This window comes from Anser brachyrhynchus (assembly GCF_964034855.1).
Source record: "Anser brachyrhynchus genome assembly, chromosome: 2".
NCBI lineage: Eukaryota > Metazoa > Chordata > Aves > Anseriformes > Anatidae > Anser > Anser brachyrhynchus.
Window position 1 is genome coordinate 27285401 of NC_137695.1, and position 24030 is coordinate 27309430.

At 42.4% G+C, this 24030-nt stretch overlaps 1 long non-coding RNA gene across 2 annotated transcripts in view; it reads right to left on the minus strand.

Annotated features, from left to right (window-relative positions):
* Positions 1 to 255: 255 nt before the first annotated feature.
* Positions 256 to 24030, minus strand: part of LOC308188991 — a 40172-nt gene continuing 16397 nt past the window's right edge. For both annotated transcript variants that reach the window (XR_013945927.1, XR_013945928.1), the window contains exon 2: positions 256 to 812. This is a non-coding gene — a long non-coding RNA (uncharacterized lncRNA). The remainder of the gene's footprint in view (positions 813 to 24030) is intronic.

The following is a 24030-nucleotide window of genomic DNA, read 5'->3' on the forward strand; positions in this document are numbered from 1 at the left end:
CTGATGCTTGTGTCAGAAAGAGGGGGGTGGGGGCTGTCAGAGCAGGCAGAGCTCGGCGACGTTCCCTCCTCAGGCTCACCGCTGTTCTGATGCTCCAGCTAAAGAAAATCTCCGCCGATTTTTTTTGTGCTCAGAATGAAGCTTCCCACTGCTAGCCTTGGTAGATACAGAACATCCTGACTGGGCAAGAGCTCTTTATGGATATTTCTAGTGCTCAGAGGGAGAAGGGAAAAAAAAAAAGCAACAAACTACAGCAAGTTTGCAGTAATTGCTTTAATGAGGCAAAGCCCTTTAGAATGCAAACACGCTCAACAATACACAAAGAAACAATCAAAAAGAAAGGTTTTATACAGGCTGTTTTATACGAAGGTAATAAAAACAATTGTATGGCACACTCAGTTGCATAAACAGGCTCACCATGGAAGGTGTTTGTGTGAGAGCAGGACTATGAATACTTAATTGCTTCCATTATTCTTATTTTCAGTACAAAATACTGCAATCAAAACTTAATCTGCAGCTTGATTTTTAAATAAAAAGGTTATATTCCAGTTCCATTGTTGTAAATATAATAAAACACAGTCTTTCTGTAAATGCTCTTTCATTTCTTACTGCTTCTAAGGAGGTATAAGAGTGGTTAATATCTACATCCCTGTCAATTTTAAGTCATTTTTCAAAAGCAGGATCATTATTTCTCTTCACGTGGAAGGTAGAAGACCAAAACGTTCAAAAGGTCTTCATTAATGACGTGACTAGAAGTCATGGAAGCCTTGGTGAGATCCTTCCGTGGCTGCCAATCCTCTTTGAACCAAGCCCTATAAGCAACACAGAATTCAGGTTTATTTTCATTCACACATCTGTTCTGACAAGACCAGAGGAACACACAGAGGAACGATATAAGGAAACAAGAGTTTGGGGACCTTAGTAAATAGCAAAGTACAAAACTGAAAAAATGCCACCTGTTTTCTAGTACTTCTCAAGAGGGTAAATTACTCAGACAACAGGCTCATATGAATTTGAATACAATCTGGTGTGCCTGGAACATTGTATTCTACATCTAGTGATTTTTATTTTTTTTTTAACATGTGCTGTTACACTTCTGCTTTAGTAGCACCTAGACCAGAGTAATTTTCAAATACTTAGACATAAGTACTCCTTTTTTTTTTCTCTGACTTTTCACTTCAGGAAAAGATGCAGAACTGTCAAAGACCTGCTGTGTACATAAACTGAGTGATACATCTGAAAAGATTTAGGGACCGAGATTGTCTTATATGAGAAAATGAGTGGCTGGATTAAAGAAAAAAACAAAACAAAACATATTCATTAATGGCATGTGCTGTACACACTGAGCACATTGTTGTAAAATAACATAACAGAGTAACACCACAAAGACCAGAGTCATTCTTGTTGCAAATTGGTGTCTCTAGGAAAGCAACGATGGCTTCTGTTTTTAAACTAATAGCAAAGCATGACTTTAAACTTGATATTTGTTACTCAGACACATCTTAATTTACATATTTAATTAGAATCTTAGATATTAAGAAGTAGCGCTAGTAGGCCTATAGTAATTTCTAGCTTAGAAATTGTCTGACTGTTGGACTTCTGTTAGTGCTACAGACCATCTGACAAATAGGAAATGTCATTTTTATTTTCACCTTTCTCATCATTACATATAGCACTATGTTATCAGGCATCAAGCAGCTACCATTACACGTTTCCAGCTCACAATTTCATCATCACACTTCACATCATCACTTTACATTATTAATGCCCAAAACAAGTTCACATGAAGAAAAAATTAAATAAAAATCAGTAAGTCAGAAGTTCAGACTGGTCTGAATGGTCTGAATTTTGGGAGGTCTTGTGCAGACCCAGGAGTTGGATTCAGTGATCCTTGTGGGTCCCTTCCAACTCCAGATATTGTCTGATTCTATGATTCGCATTCTCATTCTTCCTACCCCAGGGAAAATAAGTATTTTTAACAACCTTTCAACTCACTACAGTAGAGCTCCTGCCCAACAGAAGAGAGGACATGTAACTAAGTTGATGAATATTTCAAACTGCCTATGACTTGCGTGTGGAATATAGCCCTTTCTATAACCAAACTTTGATCATCTCAGAAGTCTTACGGCAAGATCAGCCTTCCCAGCCACTTATCTTCAGGATGTCAAGGAGACCAAGAACTCCCAGACACTGCTTGTTGACCTTTCAGCAAGGTACCTTACCCTCTTATTAGACATCAATCATGCTGGCATCCATCAATCTTCAACAATTAAAGGCAAGAGGATATACTAAAGAGGAATGTGTGTATGTGTATATGTATGCGAATGTACATATAAGAAGGAATTTTACATATTTATAAGAAGGCATGAATGTACAGATTATAACCATATATATATAAGGAATATATATATATATACTAGGATGAATGCCTACAGATATTTTAATAATAGATATATATGTGTGTATGTGCATCTGCTGGACAAAACAGCTTTGATGATTTAAAGCAAATATCTAGATACACTGAATAGCTTTTTTTAAGCAAGGCAAATTACAATTTCTAACTTTCCATTATATGTATCTCCTTAGTTTCTTCATGAAAATAACCAATTGCCAAACAAAGATTATAAACATACCATGATCCTATTGATCTCATTTCTCCTAGCAAACAGTTTAATGATGGTATTCATGAGTAAGATTTTTTTAAAAAAATAAATTAAATGGGTGTCTTGGTTTGGATTACATATTATGCAGAAAGATCTAGCACATTACTCTGAAGTTTTCAGAAGCAATCCAGACCATGCTTTCTTCTTAGTGTCAAATTCTTCATGGTTCAGAAAGCAAATCTGCAATCCAAAATCCAAACACGCCAAGACGATCTATAATGTGCTGCAGAAGTGGAATTGAAAAGACAAGTCATTCAGTCCAATGAGCTAGATGGGTGTCTGGAAGCATGCTGAATGTCATCTGCTAGCAACAGTCATCAAGATCAAGGAGCCTAGCAGAGGCATATTGAAACGTTTCCAAAGTTACTCATGAGCTAACATCTGCCTGCAAGGACGAGTGAAGAACAGCCAGGAACTAGTAGTGAGGAACTTCCAATAAAGAGGTGCAATACTAACCAGCCCCCCAAGTAATCAGAGAGGCTTGATGAGATGCCACAGTATGATTTTCTGACTGATCCTGAATGCTTTGGCTCTAAGGTCCTGATGTAAAACTTTTAGTAACGCATGTTTGTCATCACAATGGATTTTTCAAGTCTTCCTCTTCAATCCCTTGCCAGAGGTTGCTCAGAAATCAGGCTACAGTGGAAGTAGTCCCAGAATAAGCCACACAGTCTTGCTTTGGCTCCCTTCTCTGTGAGGAAGCTGTCTGTATTTGGAGCTCAGCTGAGTTCCTGTACTGGCCTCTCTACATCTGCAGGATATCCACCTCTGTCACAATGCTCCATTATTACTTTGGGAAGGTAATTAGCTGGGGAGGTATTACCTGGGGAGGTGTTACTTGGGAGCAGCCTGCTGTGATGTTGAATTTTTATTAAGGGCCTCAGAATGGCAATCTTCATGATTGTTCGTGCACTTAGAGATCTTAGAGAGGCAATCTTAGAGACCTTCATGCACTAGTTTGGGCCTGGTTTGCATTGCTGGTAATGTACATTAAATAGTAGATAAAATATCATTTCCTGGAAGGGAACACAAAGTCAAAACAAGGTGCCTGATTTGGCACTGTGTGATATATTGTGCTAATGGCTACATCTCAGACCCAGGTAAGAACTCTTCCTTACTGAAAGAATCTGCACGCTGATCAAACCTGTAACGAGCACTTCACAAAGCATAGTGACCCAAGTCTTTGGAAGGTGTAAATGGGCACAGTAGATATGGTCAATCCCCATTTCCAACACCTAAGGCTCTATCTCTCCATCTCTGTTTTTATCATACTTGCATTGGTGAAGTTGCTTACTAAAGAAAAAAAAAATGCTTCTAAGGCTGCTTCCTTAGAAGAAATGTTGCCCAAGAGCAGTTTACATCATATGCTATCTGGAAGCTATTCTGTGAAACATCGTAATAATTGCTTTCCCTGGACTCACACACTTATTAGTAGCAGCTAAAGTTAACAGATTGGAAGACTGCCTGAAGATGATGGATGGGTTTTCTCAGATTGTAGATTTCTGGTCATTTTCCATGGCAGCTGTAAATTTTAAAATAATATAAAATTAAGCAGTGGTAGAATAGAACTCACAAATATTACACAGCTACTGACTTGATCATTAATCATCCTAAATTAACATTAAAGTGTTACATATGATGAGTGAGATTCTGCCCTGGGGTGTATACAGAAGTTTCTCATTGATTACAAATGGGAAATGGCACGTGTATATGGACAAAGAATTTAACCAGCTGCCTGTTTGTTTTGATGGATTTATCTTTATTACTATTTAAAGGAGGTGGAGACATTTCTGTTTTACAAATTCCTTTTCATACTAGTGATCTGGAAGAAAATGATCGAGAGCCATCATCTGATTTTAGTCAATATCCCAACATTATCCCTGCTTATTTTTGAAGTTGGAAGAGCGTCAATGACCTCCAGAGTTCAGCATTCATTTGATCTGCCTGATGTCCAACTTTGAGGTTGCTGCAGTCAAAAAGGAATCTGTTTACAAACAGAGTGAAGATTTTTGTCAATTACTGATATTCCCTATAGGCTAAAATAGCATATTTTCCTAGACTTTGTCCTAATTTACTCTGTTATTTTTTTAATGAAATCATATCTGTCTTCAAATGACTAACTAGAGAGGAGCTGCCAGAGATATGCATGTAAAAACAAACAAAAACAGCAATGTCCATCTCCTTGTCCAGCAACCAAATCAAAATCCAGCAACCAATTCAAATGAAGAAGTCTTGCACTCAGATACAACGATTCCTTGCTTTCTAGGCAGAATCTGTTATACAAATTCCGTATTAATTACACTGTAAGTAGGCATATTTATGTCATACATGCAGTTAGTATTAATATATACTAGCTACAGGACTGAGTTTTCCAGCATTACTTAGTCTGACATTTAATGTCTTTCAGTCTCTATGTACAATACTATGTAGTAGTAACACTGAAAACAACTTATTTGAATGCCAGCTACAGAATACCGTTATCACCAGTTTTTTTTCAGGGCCGATTTACTTCTGTTTATCTACAGGGTTTGGTAACAAATACATGTATTTTGGGGCTCTAGGTACATTAAACATACTGAATAGTCAAAGCTTGTAGAAGCTAATTTCCCTGTCATTGCATTATAGTTAAACTGGTTACGCACGTCTCATTCAATTATGTAACTTGAAGAATACCAACAACATAGGTCCCCAATTTCAATAGTCCGTATGCTGGTTTTAGCACTTACAATGGATCAGCTTTTAGCATGAGACACTACGTTCATCATACTTTGAAATTCGGAGCCACAATTTAAAATGTAATTTTGTCTCTGTGTGTTGTTATTGGCCTTTCTTTTTGTACTTTCTGGATGTATACTGTAATATTTTGTTCAAATCAAGATGAAGACTGGAAGCTAATTCACAATACATATACACAGGTAAGCATTGGCACCACAAGAACCTCTACTGTTATCAGCCTAATCCAGTAGGTATTTAAGCAGGGAAAAAAAATGCTTAATACAAAAATGAACTAATTGCTGTTAAATCCCAGTGTGGGGAAAGTGCCAGGTATACTATGAAGTCTTCTTTAACAGTACTTCTTTAATGATATTTATTCTTGTATTAGGCTTATGTGGCAAGGTTTTGGTAGCAGGGGGCTGCAGGGGTGGTTTCTGTGAGCAGAGCCCAGCAGCTGCCCCATGTCAGAGCACAGCCAGCTCCAGCTGGCTCCAAAGGGACCTGCTGCTGGCCAGAGCCGAGCCAGGGAGTGATGTTGGTTGGGGCTCTGGGACAGCAGAGTTAATAAAGGGGGAAAAAAACTGCTGTGCAACAAGAGCTGGGAGAGAGAGGGCTGAGACCCAGCCCTGCAGCCCCCAGGTCAGTGCAGCAGGAGGCAGGAGGTGCTCCAGGCACACAGCAGAAGTTCCCCTGCCTGTGGAGAGGCCCCTGGTGGAGCAGGCTGTCCCCCTGCATCCATGGGTCCCACACGGAGCAGATCTCCACGCTGCAGCCCGTGGAGGAGCCCCCGGTGGAGCAGGTGGATGTGGCCTGGAGGAGGCTGCGGCCCATGGAGAGCCCCCGCAGGAGCAGGCCCCGGGCCGGAGCTGCAGCCCGTGGAGAGGAGCCCACGCAGGAGCAGGGGGTCTGGGGGGAGCTGCCGCCCGTGGGGGACCCGTGCTGGAGCAGTCCTGCTCAGGGGGAGGACATAGAAGAGGGTGGATAGGGGGGAAGGTGTCTTTACTTCAGTGTTAGTTCTCACTGCACTAGTCTATTATTAGTGGGCAATAAATCACATTAATATCCCTTATGCCAAGTCTGTCTCAGCTGTGATGGTAACTGGTGAGTGATCTCGCTGTCCTTATCTCAACCCATGAGCCTTTTTTCATCATATTTTCTCCCCCTGTTCAGTTGAGGAATGGGAGTGAGAGAGCAGCATGGTGGAGCTGAGCTGCCCACCGGTGTGAAACCACCAGAACTCTGTGTGGGAGGCACTCTGATACTGCAGTGGTACAGAAGGAGCAAGGAGGAAGGAAGGGTTAAATTAATATCCACAGAAACTGACATACTATTATGATTTTAGCATTGTGCAATAGAAATAAAGCACATATCAAACGGATTAAAAACTAGCTGACAGATCTCAAAAAAATAAGCATCACCTGGGATTTGAGACTGTCTGAATGTTCCCAATGTTCCCTTGGGCTCTGTACAAGGCCTAATATTCATTAGCAATTTCACCAATGGTCATGTAAACATATCCCTGAATACAATCTGTGAATGACATGAGTTTGGCAGGATAGTATACAGTGATGAAGACTGGACAGTCAAACAGAAATCAGGAATGGTACAGGAAGGAACCACAAAAATATTCAAAGGATAATTCCTTGCAGTAAAAACATGATAAATAAATAAATAAATAAATAAAGAGTTTCATCTGTTTATTTTATCAGAAAGAAGATGGGGAGAGGTGAGTTGTATATATAAGTAACTCACAGGGGGAAACATCGAGAAAAGACTCTTCCATCTAGCAGAAGAACCACGGGCTGCAAACTTAAGCCAGCTACACCAAAATTGAAAGTAAGATGCCTTTTTTGTAATAAAAGAGCTTATATTTTGGAAAACATTTTCCAGGGATATACCAGATACACTGTATGATCTCTTAAAAACAAGAGGAAGAAATGCTTTAGCCAAAAACGGTTGTTTTGTTGTTGTTGTTATTGTTTTAATATAAGAATAACAGGAGATAGTGTAAAGACATATAGGCAGACAAATTGATCATATTCTGTGTGTGTGGATTTACACAAATTTACCAGAGTCAATATTTCCTCATCTGTATTTGGTATAAAGAATGAAAAATTATCAAAATTTCTTTCCTATCTGTCTGTGTAAGAATTCTAGCAGAATTCTGCAAGCTTATTTTACATTTGAATTCTAGCCTTTATTTGTTTATTAACTCATGTTCAGTTACTTAAGCACTGTCTTCTAAGGAGGCAGATTATCATTGTTTAGTCTTACCTTAAGGAATATTATAAAAGAAAATGTTTATGAGACGTTTAGAATGTGTAACAAAGTCTACAACACAAATTCTCATGCAACACAGCAAGTTGCTAGAGAGAATAGCCCTTATTTGTTAGCTACAAACCTGAGGTAAAATAGAGGGAAGAAATGCAACTAATCATAGTGTAGCAAATATTAACAGACTAATCATGAAAATTCTACAACCACGTGTGCTCTGAAATGCATGATGACATTAAAGTGTGCCCGTGTGAATTTTAAAATAGTTAGAGCCACAATAGCACTTCAGATATTTTCTGCTTCTATCAAATAACAATAATTAATAACTGTTAGCATCCTCCCCCCTCTTCCAAGTGGTAGTATATTATATCTCCCAGAAACTTGCTGAGCCAGCTACATTAGCAGCAACAGAGAGTAAATCCATTCAAAACAATGTGACTAAAAGCAGATTCTGTGTGTTTGCTTTTGCGTGACTAGAACAAAAGGTCCCATTGCTGCTTTTACAGCTAGATAGCATTTTATAATGCATTCTGAAATTTTGGGAAAGTCAGATTACAATGTTTGTTTAACATCAGACCCTCTAATGTTCAGATGTGAGGTCACTGCAATGTCCAGTCTGTGAAAACTTCAGTTTTTCTTTAGATATTAAAAAACAAACAAACAACAACAGCAAAAAACGACACTGAAATAATCCAAAAAGAGCTCGGGCTGCAGGAAAGAAGTCTGAAAAACAAACACTGTTAAAGCTTGGTCAGACACGATTATGTGGCTGACAATTACATATGATAACAATTAAAATGATCTGATTCCAACCACATGGCATCTTAATACAGCAAATCTCCAAGCAAATAACGTGTCACATAATAGGTTTTGATTGATGTTGTCAGCAGCCTTTTGAATGTTACGGATACCTTCCCATCAATGCCTCAGAAATCAGTGGAGACTACTGACCTCATCCTAAACTGAAAGTGTTTGCATGTACCTAAATAACGTCTCTGGCTTTAACTGTTCACTAACCTAAAATTCTTGGCTTACTAGATGATTTGATCCACGCATACATGGTGTCCAGCTGCTTACTTCCAGTTGCAAATAATTCAGCTAATATACACATTAGTGGTTTTAGCAAAAACCCTCGATGTTTTCTGAGAGGTCTTTAAGTTACCTGCCAGTATAGCTGTGCTCGGGTAAGTCTGATTACAAGCCAGCTGAAGCGCTCCAAACAATTGCTGAAGTCCATGTGTTGGTTGGCAAAGGGGACCTAACCAGAAAGCATAAGGAGCTGCCAAGGAGCTGCCACTGAGCAGCATGAGCCTACTCTACTGCCGACTTTAATTTGCGTTAAAAAAATAGGGATGAGTTAATGATTGCTAAACCAACAAATCATCCTCCTATTGGAGGAGCCCCAGAGGACATTCTGTCTCCAGTGGTGATATAACCAGTAAGCAAACACATTGTCACATTGCCTAGAATGGGCATACAAAAAGCAGAGGGGATCTGACCAGGAATTTGGAGTATTTTCATGGTGCCAGTCTCCACACATGTTCTTGGCTTGGCCTCCTGCTCCTTATTTTCCTCTAGACCAGCATGAGGGCACAGCCCAAAAGCTACTCTTCAGATCTGTGATGCAAGTTTTATTGTTTCCTTCTGTATACTGTTAAGTAGGAAGAGAAACATAATGTCTCAAAAACGAATTGAGGAATAATACCATACATTTGTTAGAAGGATAGTTTTTGCTACCATTGTTGTTAAAAAAAAAAAAGTTTTGTGTTTTGGCATCTAAGCCATGATTGCAACATCTCAGCTGGAAAAACAGCTGTCTCTTCTAACCATGGCTGCAATGAATACAGTTGTCCCACTGTAGGCTGTGGAGACCTAGATTCTATAAGAGCACGGTAAAAAATAAAGGTTTAGTTAAAATATTGCAACAATTTTTTTAGTGTTGTTGATGGTCAGCAAAAACCTTATGTGTTATTTACACCAGTTTCACTCGTCTGACAGAGCATGTTATCCAGTCACAATGCAAGATCTTGCCTGTGTTTTAAATGTATGGGGTTTTATATCCAGTACATTGTAGTTTTTCCCATTATTTATAAGACATCACACTAAAAATCAAGAATTATAACAGATCACCCTAGAGATCAAGAAATCAATGAAGCAATAATCCTCACGGGCAGACTGCAATGCAGCAGTTACTCATGACACCTCAGACATAAATGTATTTCTGTTCTGAGTTACCAGTTCTGCAGAATACAGCACAGCTTTATCTAAATGGCCTTTCCTGTGGGTACTGGTCATTCCAACGCACAACGGATGTCATCTAACTATGAAGGAAATATATTGGTTTTCCAACAGTAATGAGAGGAATTATCTAGAGCATCCATGTTAAATTAGAATCACATATTGCTCCTCTGCAAGGAGAATTATGTTCATTCTCTTTATGCACCAGGACTGGCTAGCATCACAGAAGAAAAGATTTTCCAGAAGAGCAGTGAAGCATCAGCTCATTGCAACACACCACAGAGGACAAAAACTGCATATCCATACAGGTCTAAACTTTCAGCACCAATAAGACAACCACATACCTTGTCCTGAATTGCAGAGAATTGTCTCAAAAAAATCACTGATGTCAATCAAGTCATGTGATACTTAGACTTTACAGATGAAAGATCTCGACTTTGTGCAAGAACACGTTAGACAGAATGTCTAAGTCATTAATAGGCCATCACTAGAGCAATCAATGGAGCAGGTAAACAAGTCCAATCTGTATAAATATGCACATATCCATACATCTGTAGAGATCTAGCCATAGACATACTCTCCAAAAAGAACAGTATGACAGTAAGTAGTTCAGCTGATATATAGTTTCCATCTCTGATGTCCAACACTGTAGATTCAAAGGCTACTTCGCAAGTAAAGTGCACCTCTTCACTGGAAATTATTTGTATTGCTGAACTCTATGAGACAAGAAATGAAATCTCACCAGTCATAAAGGAATGGGCCTCGAGCAGAACAGTGTGCCAGCACAGCATGGTCAGTGCCTTGTCTGCATGCTGCGTTTCAGTCTGTGGCCCCTGGCTTGCCATTGTGCAAGTTCTCCTCAGTCACTTGAAGCGTTTTAGAGAGTATGGGAAAGAAGGAGCATGGTATAGGCTTCACACAACCCAGATGGGTGCAAAGGAAATATTTTTGTTCCACGTGGCACCGTAGAGACCCATCTTCCCTTGTGCTGCTGAAGCATAAGAGGTGATTAGCATGGGAGGAAGGCCTCTCGTTTTCTTCATGCGGATTCTAATACAGAGGGACTTTGATCTTTAGGGGGACCTCGACCACAGTGTGAAATAATAATGATGATAACACAACAGTAATAATAGGTACAGATAGCAATAATGAACCTTGAACATGTATCCATTATAGACACATAAATATTCAGCTGTCTACAAGAGAAGAAGAGCACAGGTCATAGACTCTTTAGCTTCATTCCCTTCCTACACAGCCAAAAGTAGGCACAGAAATTATTGAAATACATTTATTAGCTGGTAAGTAGTGTCTTTTCAAATTGGTATGATGGGAATTTGGTGACTCAAGCTGCTAATTTATATCTGGGAGTTTATATAATATTGGGACAAAAACAAAACAAACAAAAAAAATGAGCTATGAAAGAATCTACAAAAACAGCCAGAACAGCAAGGACTTTCTTTCAAAATGGGACAATAGAGGTTGTGACACATCTCTGTTCTCTGCAGTGCTTTGAAAAACTTAACATGTACCTACAAATCAATTGCAGGCCTCAATTTATTATTCAATTGATCCTATATATGACTTTTTTGAGAATAAAGGAAAAATACCCAACAACCATAGGCTGGGTGGCCTCTGGTCCAGCTTCCAAAGGCCACAGTAACTTATCCAGCCAATAGCCACACTTTGCTGCCACGTCCTTCACTGCTGCCCTCAGTAACAGGAAGGCAATAAATTGCAAGCTGTTAAATTGGCAAAGAGTTGGCCAGCAGCTTAGTCTTAGCATCATTTTTGCACAGCGTCCTATGGCCTCTACACCATTGCAAGATAGGAGTTGCATCCGTCCCAGTTCAGGCATGTCCCTACCACATGATGAGAACAATCCCGTGACAAAAATCTGTGTAAATCTCAGCCTTGTGACAGGCCGTGCTTGAACCTCCTCATCTATTCCCAAAATAATCATTTTGTGAAGGAAGCATTTGCATTTTGATTAATGGATGTTCTTATCATGCCAGAGGTTATAGTGTATTAATTCCTCCATAAAAGAAGATGTAATCTTCTAGACCAAAGGGCTGGGATTGACACAAGGTATGTGGAGTACATATTTATGGACACAATTATAATGTGTTGCCAGATGTAATGCACCAGAACTTTGGCTTTGGAGATAAGAAGCAAGTCTAGCATTTTCCTGAACGTGAATAGCGTCTTTCTGTCACAATGATTCATTCATGATAGCAACAACCTATGTGATTCAGGTGCGTGCAGGAAAGGAGCAGCCTTCCTTTGGGAAGTCAGCACTCTGAGAACAGAGGGGCAAAAACATGTTTCGGGGTAAAATGTTCAAGGTCATCAACAGTGAGATTTTCTGTAGGCATCATAGGAAGGGAATAGATAGAATGAAAGTGGAGAAGGTAGTGTGGTCAGATGAAAGAATTCAGGGAAACTGAAAATTACCAGTGGGGCTGCACGGTAGAAGGTTATTTTCTGATCAAAAGGAATCAGTTGAACTCCAAACTCACTGAAAAGCAACGAGCCAGTGCTTCCGAGAGGGGCTGAAAACAGGGAGGTGGGGCTGCTTGTATAGTTTTGCTTGGCATAATTTCATTTTTCACAAAAACGTGGGGGGAATAACAATATCCTAAAACACTTCCAGACGGTCATTAATTATTTTTCTCCCTTGGATTACAACACACACAAACATAAACAACCCTTTCGGTTATGCTGGTCTGCAGTTCTGTGCCGGCTTCCCGTTTGGAGCTAGTATGGAGCTGTCCCACTCTGTGTGTTGAAAGTCTCTCCCCTTGGAAATGCACTTGGACTGATGCCTCAAAGTGACATTTGAAACCTGCCCATGCTGCTTTGCTTTTTTTTTTTTTTTCCCATTCTTGTTGTCAGACTCATCATGCTGAGTCATATCTGCAGCTAGATCACAATGATTATACTGAAATGTCAGCAGCTGCTCTTTTCACCCCCATATGGTGCCAGATTTAGGATGAGGTTTCCCTAATGCATAAACAATGACTATAATTGTGGTTTTTGACAATCAAGGTATCACAGAGATGTTATTTTGTTGTAAAAAAAATGCATTTCCACAGTTGTAATGAAGGGATGGGTCACACTGACCCACATGTTTCTTTGTAGTTCACCCCAAAGAAAGTCTGTGACGTAAGTGAATCCCTGTCAGCATCGCTGTTGGTCATCAGATGTTGTTTGACAGGGAAAACAGCTAAAAGCTTTCTCATTTAATATCTTCCTAACCGTGAGAGCATGATTTGCTTAATTCCAGAGATGACTGATGGGCAAAAACCTGGCTTTAACTCCTGTTTAACTGCAATATAATTTCCTTGTGGTCCTCGGATAGCTCTGTCTTCTCCCAGAGTGCTCCTTAAAGTTACCTGCTCGCTTTAAAAGTCAATTAAAAACAGCTGAGGTATCAGAGAAATAATAAACAAACAAACAAACTGGCAGAAGCTGGCAAAAGTAATGAAAACCCAAGGCTCTGTCTCTTCTTTTATTCATAGATATGCATCAAATATACCTCCACTATCTAGCAACAGTGGAGACAGATGATTGTGGAACGGTTGTCAGTGAGAGGTGAATCCAGTCCCAGCACCTCCAGTCTGTATTTTAATGCCACACAAAGCAATACAGAGGTAAACGAAAGATAAGCAAGTAGAAAACCCTGTAAGGGCAAAGGCAGGGTGAATATGCTGTATTATTGTTGAGGATTGGGAGAAGAGTCATTGAGGCTGATGGAAGTAACCACCACCCTTCATTTAAGATAACAGAGTCAAGGTAGTTCTTTGATGAGGTAATACAGGTTTCCAAGACAAAGCAGAAGTACACCCTAAATCTTGAACAATGTGGGCAGATGGTACTGCTGGTTACTGCATTGAGTAAGGATGTATTTGTGTGTATGCATGTACAAAAGAACAAGCCAGCTGAAACAGAGAAAGAAATAAAGCTTTAAGCACAGCAGCTAAAAGAAAGCTACCTAGGCATAAATGCCTAAAGGGAAACCCTATCTGGGGTGCTGAATTAAAAAAAAAAAAAAAAAAAAAAAAAGTGGTATTATAAGCAAAGTTTGGTAGTTTGATTGCATCTGCAGTCAGAGAAACAGGAGTCTGCATGTTGCGTGTAAGTAGGTAGAGCTGCATGCAAGAAAGACCTGACTCCATCAATAGCTTAGCTTCCTAACCAGAACAAGGCTTGTGGCCGTCTGTGTCAAAGGACGGAGTATTACAGGTAGTGAAACAGACTAAAATAAAGACTACCGACAAGCCTACACTGACCTGGGAAAGCTAAGGATGTTGTAATGAATTAAGTCTTGTTGTAATGAATTAAATTCATTATGCTGTAATGAATCAAAAGCCACATGTTCAGAAATTATTACAAATGCAAAATGCTTTCACAGATAGCAACACTGACACTAGCAATTTTTTTCAGCAAAAGGAACTGTTCTGAAGCTTAAGCCAGCCCTCAGAAATGAGCCTAGGAAGACGCTAGTACTCTGCAGGATGAGAGGTTTAGCTGCGGTGAGGCCGAAGTGGGATGCCAGTTCCAGAGCGGGGTCCTTCTGTGAGAACCATCTCCAGGCTCACTACATAAGTGCTTAGGCCTTGTCCTCACAAGTGGCTCGCACAGCTAACACATAACTAGGTGCCTAGAGTCCTATCTTCTCCTTCCCCTAAAACAACCAATGAGACTGGATTTTATGTCCCCAGCGGCACATGAAATAGTAGATGGGTCTAACTATTTTGCTGGTTTCAACCTTTCCCGGACAAGCCTCTCTGCTGAAACCCTCAGATGAGATGAAAATTAGTTGGACACATGATCACCGTGATGACCTCTGCAGTAACCTGAAGTGTACGTGTTATGCTGCCCGTGTAGCAGCAGGTAGTGTGCATCCCCTCCTGGGTAGGAGTTCATCTGGATCTCTGTTGCTAAAGCCATACAGCCCTTCCGCAGATGTAACTGAAAAGCAACACTGCTCTTATTGGAAACTATCCTGATCTTTCAAAGCCTAGGCATGGAAGAAAATACGTAGGATACCAAACATAGAGCCCCAGCTGGATTTTTTTTTACAGACCTTTACTCTACCGGTGTGGCTGTTCTCTAGGTATCTTGTTTCATCCACTTGGATAAGATTCATCTGCTCAGATCGAGCTGTCAAAGAGGTAGGCATCTAGGATGACTCCGTTTCCTAGACTTCCCTTACAGTTATGGAGATACATGCTTATTTCCAGAAAACAAGTCACCATATCCGAAAAAATAAACCGAAGTTAGGTATCTCGGATAAATAGTACAGCCCATCTTTCTACCACCATTGACTGCAGTGGGGGCCTAGACAGCTAGTTGGCCTAAATGCTTTCCTTTGGGACAGCAGAAGTGACACAAATACTGGTTCCTGTGTACTGGGACATGGTGCATTGTCAAATCTTTTTCTAGAGCATCTGTGGTTTCCCAGATGTAACTTTTCTTTGCCTGTCCACCATCACCTGCTTTTACATTTGCATCTGTGTCACCATGGCTAGTGTAGACTTGGGGTGCCGTTTGTTTGGATGCTGCTTGTGGAACCTTTCTTATGTGTGTCAGAAAGACACTGCCAAAGGTAGTGAGCTTATGAGAGCAGAACATCGGAGGACTCTCTGAGAAAAGAGAGTGCTTCAGTGCCTGTTCTGCTTCAGAGTCTCATCTGGGGAGCAAACCTCAGCTGGTTTCTTTCCATTAAGCAGCACTACATTTCATTCAGTATTCCTCCGCCACAAAATGTGTCTGGTAGGGGGGAAAAAAAAAAAAAAAAAAGTGTACTTGTGACAGAAAGGTGTGGCTTGTTCTGGAGGTTTGAGTTGAGCACCATGGTCATCTGAAAGAGGAGAAGTAAGAAATGAGAGCATTTCGATCTGTCTGCCAGTCTGCAAGGGGTAATAGAAGGTTGGTTTATTGTTCTTCCAGCATAATGTGTAAGGATGATTTGTAATGAGGTAGAATCTAGGGTAAATAGCTCTTGCTATAATACTTTGCCTTCAGATATCTTAAGAAGTAATCTGTGGCAGGTATGCTTGCTGCAAATCAGAGGCTATGTCTTTGCATTTAGAAGTCACTATTATTATGCTAAAGGGTGTATGCTTACATAGTTCAAGTATGGCATTTGGAAAGAAGTAATTTCACCTCAGAGTGGATGTTGCCCTGAGGCACAAATCCTCAACAGTGAAATTTTGTACGTGTACTTTGACAAACGCATGCCCGGGGGGCATGTGCCAAATTATGCCTTTGAAGCCATGGAAGCCTGGCTGTGGGAACCTAGAACCTTGAAGAGTTTCTCAAGAGAGAGGAAGCAGAGCCAGCTGGACTCATTTTCTATAGACAGAGATTTAATTGCTAGCTAGTAGCTACTACATCAGAAGAGAAATCGTTTCGGGGACCTGGAACATGCTGCTGTGAAGCTCTTGTTAGAGAAGTCAGGTGGCAGCCTGACTGTGACCCATACATATCCCACTCTTTGCACATTATTTTTAACTCCAATATTTACTGTCACGGTAAAATGTGATCATAATTATAAGAAACAACATATAGCTGTCATTAATCAGCACCTAAGAACAAACTGCAAATATTCTGCTTTTGAGTGCAAGCCAGCTGAGCAAAGAACAATTTCTCTAGAGCTCATGCATACCAATTCAGCAGACTTCCAGAGATGAAATTAAATCTATGTAGTAAAATTGATGTACAGCTTCTTATGCAATAAGTGTGTGTTTTTTGTTTTTTTTTTTCCCCAGCCTGGTGGTGGCTGGGCTCTATCCTCCCCATTCTCTGAGAGAGAACCTTGCAGCCCCTGAGAGGTGGTACCTCTGTGGTACCAGGTACCTGTCTTCTGCTCCATGAGCTCTTTTTTGACTTCATCCTTCTTCAGTGCTCACAGGTGGGTCCTACATCTTCCTTAACTCACACAGACAATACGTGTGTTATTTAGTTTGTACACCAAAAGAGGTAGAAAATTGGACTAAAACATTGACCTAAGAATAGGAAGCATAGTGTGAAATAATAACTCAACATTACTGTGCTACTAAGATAAATGTTTCTGTAGCAAATTCATTACTTTATAAAAATAGCACTTATGATAATAATAAAAAGTCCTACTGCGGGAAATTAACCTATGAAAGGGGGCTCAGGAGGGGTTGGATTATACCTTTATCACTACTCCGAGGTCAGAGCTAATTGGCAGACAACAAAGCTTATGAACCTGGAGTTGATTGCTGCCTTCTGCTTTTCTCCACTGACAGATGAGCACACCGCTCCCTCTATTACTCTTGTGATTTATTTTTACTTGTATGCAGATAAGATCAGTGCATCATTATGTTGGATTCTGTACCAACATGGAGCAAGAGCACCTCCACTATACAGCTTAGGATCTGGGCAGAGAATAGGGGTGGGGGTGAATAAAGGAAACATTTGTTCCTTCCCTTTTACGTGGGGAACAAATGCTCTAATCCATAGAATACACAGGTGCTTTGCTGATTTGGATCTAATAGGTCAGACTCACAACCACATTAATATACCTTCAAGCAACAGCACTGCCATTGCATGCCAGACATTTTTTACCTCCCCAAATAACTGTTCCTGCAGAGTGACCTGCACTGGGGAGCGGGTGATGGTTAAAAGCGATCCAGCAAAAAAGCAAAACCAAAAAACTCCCACATTTTAAATCAGATCAGTTCCCCTGTCAAGGATACAGTCTCATGGCAGCAGAGTTGGTTGTACTGGCTCAGTTTGCTGGTATAACTACACTTTGGATCGCATCAGCCTGTGTTTGCCCTGGGTAAGAGTGCACACAAGGACAGTCACTGCTGTTCAACTGAGACACAATAGCTTGTTAAATTGTCATAAACTGATCATAAGTCTGAGTCCCAACTGGCTTACCCGAGGTCACCCAGCAGTTTGAGACACACCCAGCGACTGAACAACATCTCCGGAGTCCAGCCTAGTGTCAAATACAATGGCACTTTTCCTCTCTAATTGCAACCAATTGTCACTGTCTTCTGGTGGGTGTAACCAGGAGAAAATGGACATGGGAATGAACTGGGACTGTCCAGAGAGCCCTTCCAGCTTCAGCTGAGGCATGCTGGCAGGGCTTCATCAGGAAAACTTAATGGTTCCACCAGGTCCCATCTCCCCAAAGGCAACAAACTGTTAGGTATTGTTGAGTAACTCCGAGAAAGTTCCTGCGATCCGTATAGGAGTTGCTGTCACACCACACATTTCCAGGAGAGTGGACATCAGCTGCAGAAACGAGAAGCATTTTTCACCCTAGGGAAGCTCGTTCAGTTCAATGCCTTCCTTTCCCATGCATCAGAGGGGCTGCGTGGTTAGCGCTATGCAGCGCGTAGTTTATTGGCATTCTATAACCAACATGGGAGATGTAAAAATGAAGTAGTGGGGCAAAGGGATGCAGTGCTGGAGGAACGCTGCTTTCCACAAGCCATGTAAACCCTAATTAATAGACAAAGGGCTCTATTCTTTTCCTGTGTTTAACTCCACCCCTCTCTTCTCTTCCCTTTAACCATACCCCTTCTCACCCTCCAGTTTACAGTAGCATATACAGGGCCTGACGAAAGCCCACACAAATCAATGCCAACACTCCCATTGACTTCAATGGGCTTTGTAACAAGCAAAGAGAGAAGAGAATAGGTGATTATTTTTCCTTTCCAAATGACAAGTCCCTCCCCAAACAAAACAATCCATATAGTAGTCATAAGTGTTTTATATTGTGCAGTACATGGGCATAATTACTCCAACCCTTTAAACAGCTAGCAGCAGTTGGTCTCTTTGAATGCTTGGAAAATTATTTTAGACTTCATATATACAAAACCGGAATTTTTTAGACCGTAAGTAGCTCGGGTCAGATCTCAGCTGACTTCAGAAAGGACAGTCAGTTTGCACGTATACAAGAACTGTCCCAGACTAGTACTTGCTGCAGTCAAAATCATTTTGCTATCCACGAGTGGCTCTCTCAAAGCCATAAACGTAGCATCAACCCTGCTGTAGATGTTCAGCCAGTTATCTAGGCATGATCTTGATTAATGACTCACCTGGCACTTCTTTGAATTCAGGCAGACTTCTGCCTACATAATCCTCATTGAACATGATTGCATGGGCACTGCGAGCACTGGGTGAATGTTCCCACTTCAGCACGTAAGTACCTTGTGGTCTCTGAGCCATGCATCTGTACGACATCCCTCAGAGGAGAGTGTGCCAGCCTCCCACCTAGCAGCTGGGGAACTGAGCCACACGATTTCAAAGGTATCGCCTCTCGAATCACGTAACGTGAGTCTGAAGGCCTAAGTGACTTCACAAAGTCACGCAAATAGAAAACCCAGTACAGAACAGGCTACTGAGTCCAGATCTCAGTCTTGCCTGGGGACTTCCCAGACTTTCTGTCCATGTCTCCATAACATCTCCATCTATCTTCCCTACCCTACAACAGGGCATGCAAAGATTCCTCCACCTCTTCCTCTTGATTCATTGGTGTAAGGGCTTTACTGTGAAGTACAAAAATCCTGACGGTATTTTGAGTTCTTTTCCCTCATAGCTGCCTCCACAGTTTGTCTGCTTAACAAAAGGCTATGATGTGGAAAAAAAATACATATTTTGCTAAGTTAGTGTGCTAGTATGTTCTGGGCATCCAAACATCTTCATTCCAAAAAGCTGCATACTTTTTTGGCAACGCTTGGACAGGAACGATCCAACTGTATTGAAGTTTAGGTAACATGCAAATTGCTCTTATTCAAAATGGTGTATGGAATTCTATTTTTCTAATCCTTCAACTAAAATACAATTTGCGGCTGTTCTTCTTCTGTCTGCCTGATTAAACATCCTTGAAAAAACAAGCATGGGACTGCAATAAAGAAAAATAAAAAGGTTTCTTTTAATCAGTAATTAAGTAGCAATTAAGTACAATTATTACAATTTGTATCTAATTTATAATATCTGTAGAAAGAACAGATGTAATTTATCCTCCAATAGTCAACAGTGTTCGGCTTAAGCAAAGCCACCTTACGCTTTCCTTCCCATTTACAACAGGGAAGGACACTGCAGATGGTGAGCTAAGATGGTGAGCTAGCCAAGGGGTGGGAATGTTCAGCTAAGGGGTAGGAGCTGCTCATAAAGCTTTAAGTCAGTTGTCTGGGAGCATGTGAAAATACCCGTATGGACAACATATGATTCTCCAACTGTCTTTAGTAGAGGAATCCTCCATTTAGGTCAAGTGACAAAATTCTTCAGGGTTTTAACCTGAAGTCTGAGCTCTTACTTTGGGGTAGCTGGCACAGTAACTGTGTTCCGTGTTGCAAGGGACCTTTGCAGAATGCCCCCCACTTGCATTTTGACATATTGGCCATTGATTGGTCATTTTCATTTGATGGATATGGGAGGAGGATTCTTCATTAACAGGCTATGAAAAATTACTTAGCTTACTGAGCTACTTACTAAGTCACAGGAAAAAAATAATCATTATAGACTCTAGATTAATTTCTTTAACTCCACAGTCTTTACATACTTAGGAAATATAAGCATCAGTTTGAACTGTCTGGAGTCAGCCAAAGCCAACATGACTACTTTCTGCCACGGATGCTTTCAAATAAAACTGTTACAAAATTTTATTTGGTGTCTAACCTTGTTTACAGTTCATCTGAGCCATACATGACTTGATTGTAAAAAAAATCAGTCTTCAGACACAGACGATTACCACAGAGCTGTGTTCAGGTGATGGATGGCGATAAAAGCACCTTATGAAGTTTTTGTTTGTTTGTTTGTTTTGTTTGTTTGTTTGTTTGTTTTTTGAATTACACGGTGTAAAACAGATACTCTTACAGACCAGAAGCTTTACCATTTGTGTAACAGTGGCAAATGCACACAACAGGCCTCTCGCAAAGGTAGCCTTATCAATTTGGGTCAAGGAGAAGTAGTTACTGCACGTGGATGGGTCTAGAACGTCCTTCAAGCTCAGCAGGCTGAACACATACCCCGGCCTTATCCTGATGCCATACCAGGGTAAGAGTCGCCCTCCCAAGCATCGTTGCCACCTGGGGAAGGATATACCCAAGGGGATCTGCAATACCTTCCAGACAGGTCCCTGACCCGACAAACCAGGGCCAGGAAGCACTGTGGTGTGCACACGGCGCTCCCTCGATTCGTGACCTACAAACATTTTGAAGTTCTACGCAGTGCTAGTGTTAGCTCTGACCAGCTGACTCTAGAATGGCTTGGGACTTCAAAGGGCAAAAGAACCTGTTGGGATATTAAAACCTAGCTCGTTCAAGCCAGTGTTACTTCAGAGAACCAAACAGTTTTGTAGTTTCACGGCTGACAGAAGCCACACGCAGTACGTGGGATTAAGATTTCTTGCCCCTTGCATGAACAATGTAAATCTGTTGAAAAAAAATGTTACGCAACAAAAGCCTTATGGTTTAAAACTGAAAATGATGGGGTTTGGGTGGAATGTACCACTAAAACCTGCCCATTTTAAAGTGGTAGCAAGGAGACAGATGCATATTCGAATGTTTCTCTTTTTAATTTTTCCAACACCTAATCTCTTAAATGACAGTAATCAGAAAAGAGGCATTCGAATTCTCTTGTGGGGAAGAGAAGGCGCCAGAGATGAAGCGATAACCATGCTTCGTCTCAAGCCGTTCTCATGAGACTTCGGCTATGTGTGAACCCAAATCAGAGAGGAGAATTGTTGGCGCTGTGTCTGCCAGAATCCAAACAGCAGACACACTTCTGCTCTCGTGGCATGAACCCAAACTGTGGACAACCTCAGTTTCAGAAAGCTTTGCAGAATGTCGGGCTTGCTTATTCTGCTTTAGTTTACATTAAAAAATCTTTCTCACACACATATCCCTCAAAGCTAAAAGAACAATAAGATTGAGAAGTTAGTCATTCAAAAGGTAGAAAGTGCCAGACATGAGGTTACATATGCAACCCAAATTCAGTTCCTCATATGAGCTCATGATTAGACATGCTTTAATTACACGGACACATACACTTTTTCCATGAGGACAACGATAACATAGGCTAGATTTATTAGAGGAGCAAAGTAATAAGGAACAGCAGAATCGTATCATGTGCCGTGCTGGACAGTCTTAACAAAGGACACTTGGAGCAGCCAGGGTGACTGCTAAAGAAACGGACAGAGCAGCCCAGCTCTGCCCTGGATGCTGTGGAACTGCCCTGCTGCAGTGGCAACAGGTTCCTTCCCTCCACCGTGCAGTGACCTCTTGTACAGGCACATGGGGAGGAAAGGAGAAAGGGAAGGCAGCGGGCTACGACTGCAGCTGTGCGGTGGGTAACGCACCAAGGGAATCGCTGACAAAAAGGGCTAGACTGCAGCCAAGGTTGCTCCCTAGCCTATGACCCGTTTTATTTTCTGTGGCAATCTGGTTCACATTATGAGTACAGTACTGACAAAGTTGGGTGGGTTTTTTTCCTAGTATTTTTTTGGGGGGGGGGGGGGGGGGGTTGGTGGCAATTCCGTGACTTTTGCCACCTCCTCTCTAAATAATTTCTTTGTTCAGCCTTGTGCCTTTGAAACTTCACGCCCAGGTCTAGCAATCTTTGCTTTCCTAGCCCTCTGAGCAACGTAGCCACTTGTAAGCGAACGTGGGCTCATCTAGGCCTGAAGCTTTCTCCAGCAGAAGCCTCCCGAGCAACCGTTACGACACCAGCGACCCGCTGCCTGCCGGCACCCCCGGGACTGCCCTGGGTGCCGCGGACCCCTGGGCTGACTCCTGCAGCCCCCTCAGCGTGCGGCCGCCCGCTCCCTCGAGCCCCGGCCGAGCTCCGGGGCCGGGTGGCCGCGCTGAGGCGGGGCGGCCGCGGGCGGGGGAGGCGGCTCCCGGCCTGCCTGCCTCCTTCCCTCCCTCCCTCCCTCCCTCCCTCCCTCCCCGCCGCCTTGGCGGGCCGCCGCCGCCCGCCCGGCGCCAGGGGCGCGGGGCCGGGCCGTGCCCCCAGGTGCGCCTCTCGCCCTTCCCGCAGGGCGGCGGGGGCAGCGCGGCGGGGAGGCCGCGGATCCCCGCCGCCCGCCGGGCCCCGGCCGCGGGACGCGGGCGGTGCCTTCCCCCGGGAGCTCCCCCCGGCAGTCGGCCGCAGCCCCGCAGGCAGCCCCCCCCCCCCGGCCGCGGGACGAGCCGGGCGCAGCCCCAGCCCCGGGTCTGATCGGGTAGCGGCGTGGTTAGGCTCGATCGGTGTCCGCGCGGCGGAAGGGAGATTTGCAAAGCGATAACGTAGCCGCATGCTTGGCTGCTCGGACGCTCATGGAGGAGCGATCGGCCGGGGCCAATAAATCAATCCTCCTCCTCCTGCCCCCGTCCGCTTCGTTTCTCCTCCGTCCCCGGAATTTTCTTCCCCACGTCTAACAAGGTGCCACGGCGCAGCGCATCATTCCCGAAGCCAGCGTGCTAATTACAGATTAATAAGAGGTAAAACTCGGTTGAAACGACGCAGTGAAAAAATCCGAGCTGACCGAATTTAGCATGTCATCAAACGCATCGTGGCCACTTAAAGTTCTGTGTTTCGGGGGACGCTGCACAGTCTGCCAAACCCCGTGACCCGCTGGCACCGGCTTTTGCTCAGAGAGGCGAAGTCAGAATTCACTCAAAGTTACTCCGTGGCGACCCGGCTCCCGGACCTCGGAGGGTGCTCGCGGCCCCAGCCCCGGTGTGTCCGATGTTTGTGGCCTGACGCGGCTGCAGGCGACCCAAGGACGTGAAACGAGGGCGCTGGAGGAGCCTCACGCCTTTCATTTAGCCGGGCTTGAACCGAGGAGCTGAGCTGAGCCTCGAAACACCAGCGAAGGAAGAGCACAATTACTCGTCATTACATTCATTCCGATTTATAAATAATGTTTCTGGGTTTATTTTATTTAATGTTTAATTTAAAAAAAATAATAATAATAATGATTAAAAATTAGCCCTTGGGCTACGTGCTGGATTATAGCCAGACGCATTATTACTTCTCCTTGGGACTCCGGAAGTATCTAAATGGACGAGGAAGGAAAATGAAGAGTTCCCACTCAGTTAGTTACGACGGAAGGACAGTGCCGTGGCTTAAGCATTTCAGGTTTTAATTGTTGTAAAATGAGGAGGTATTT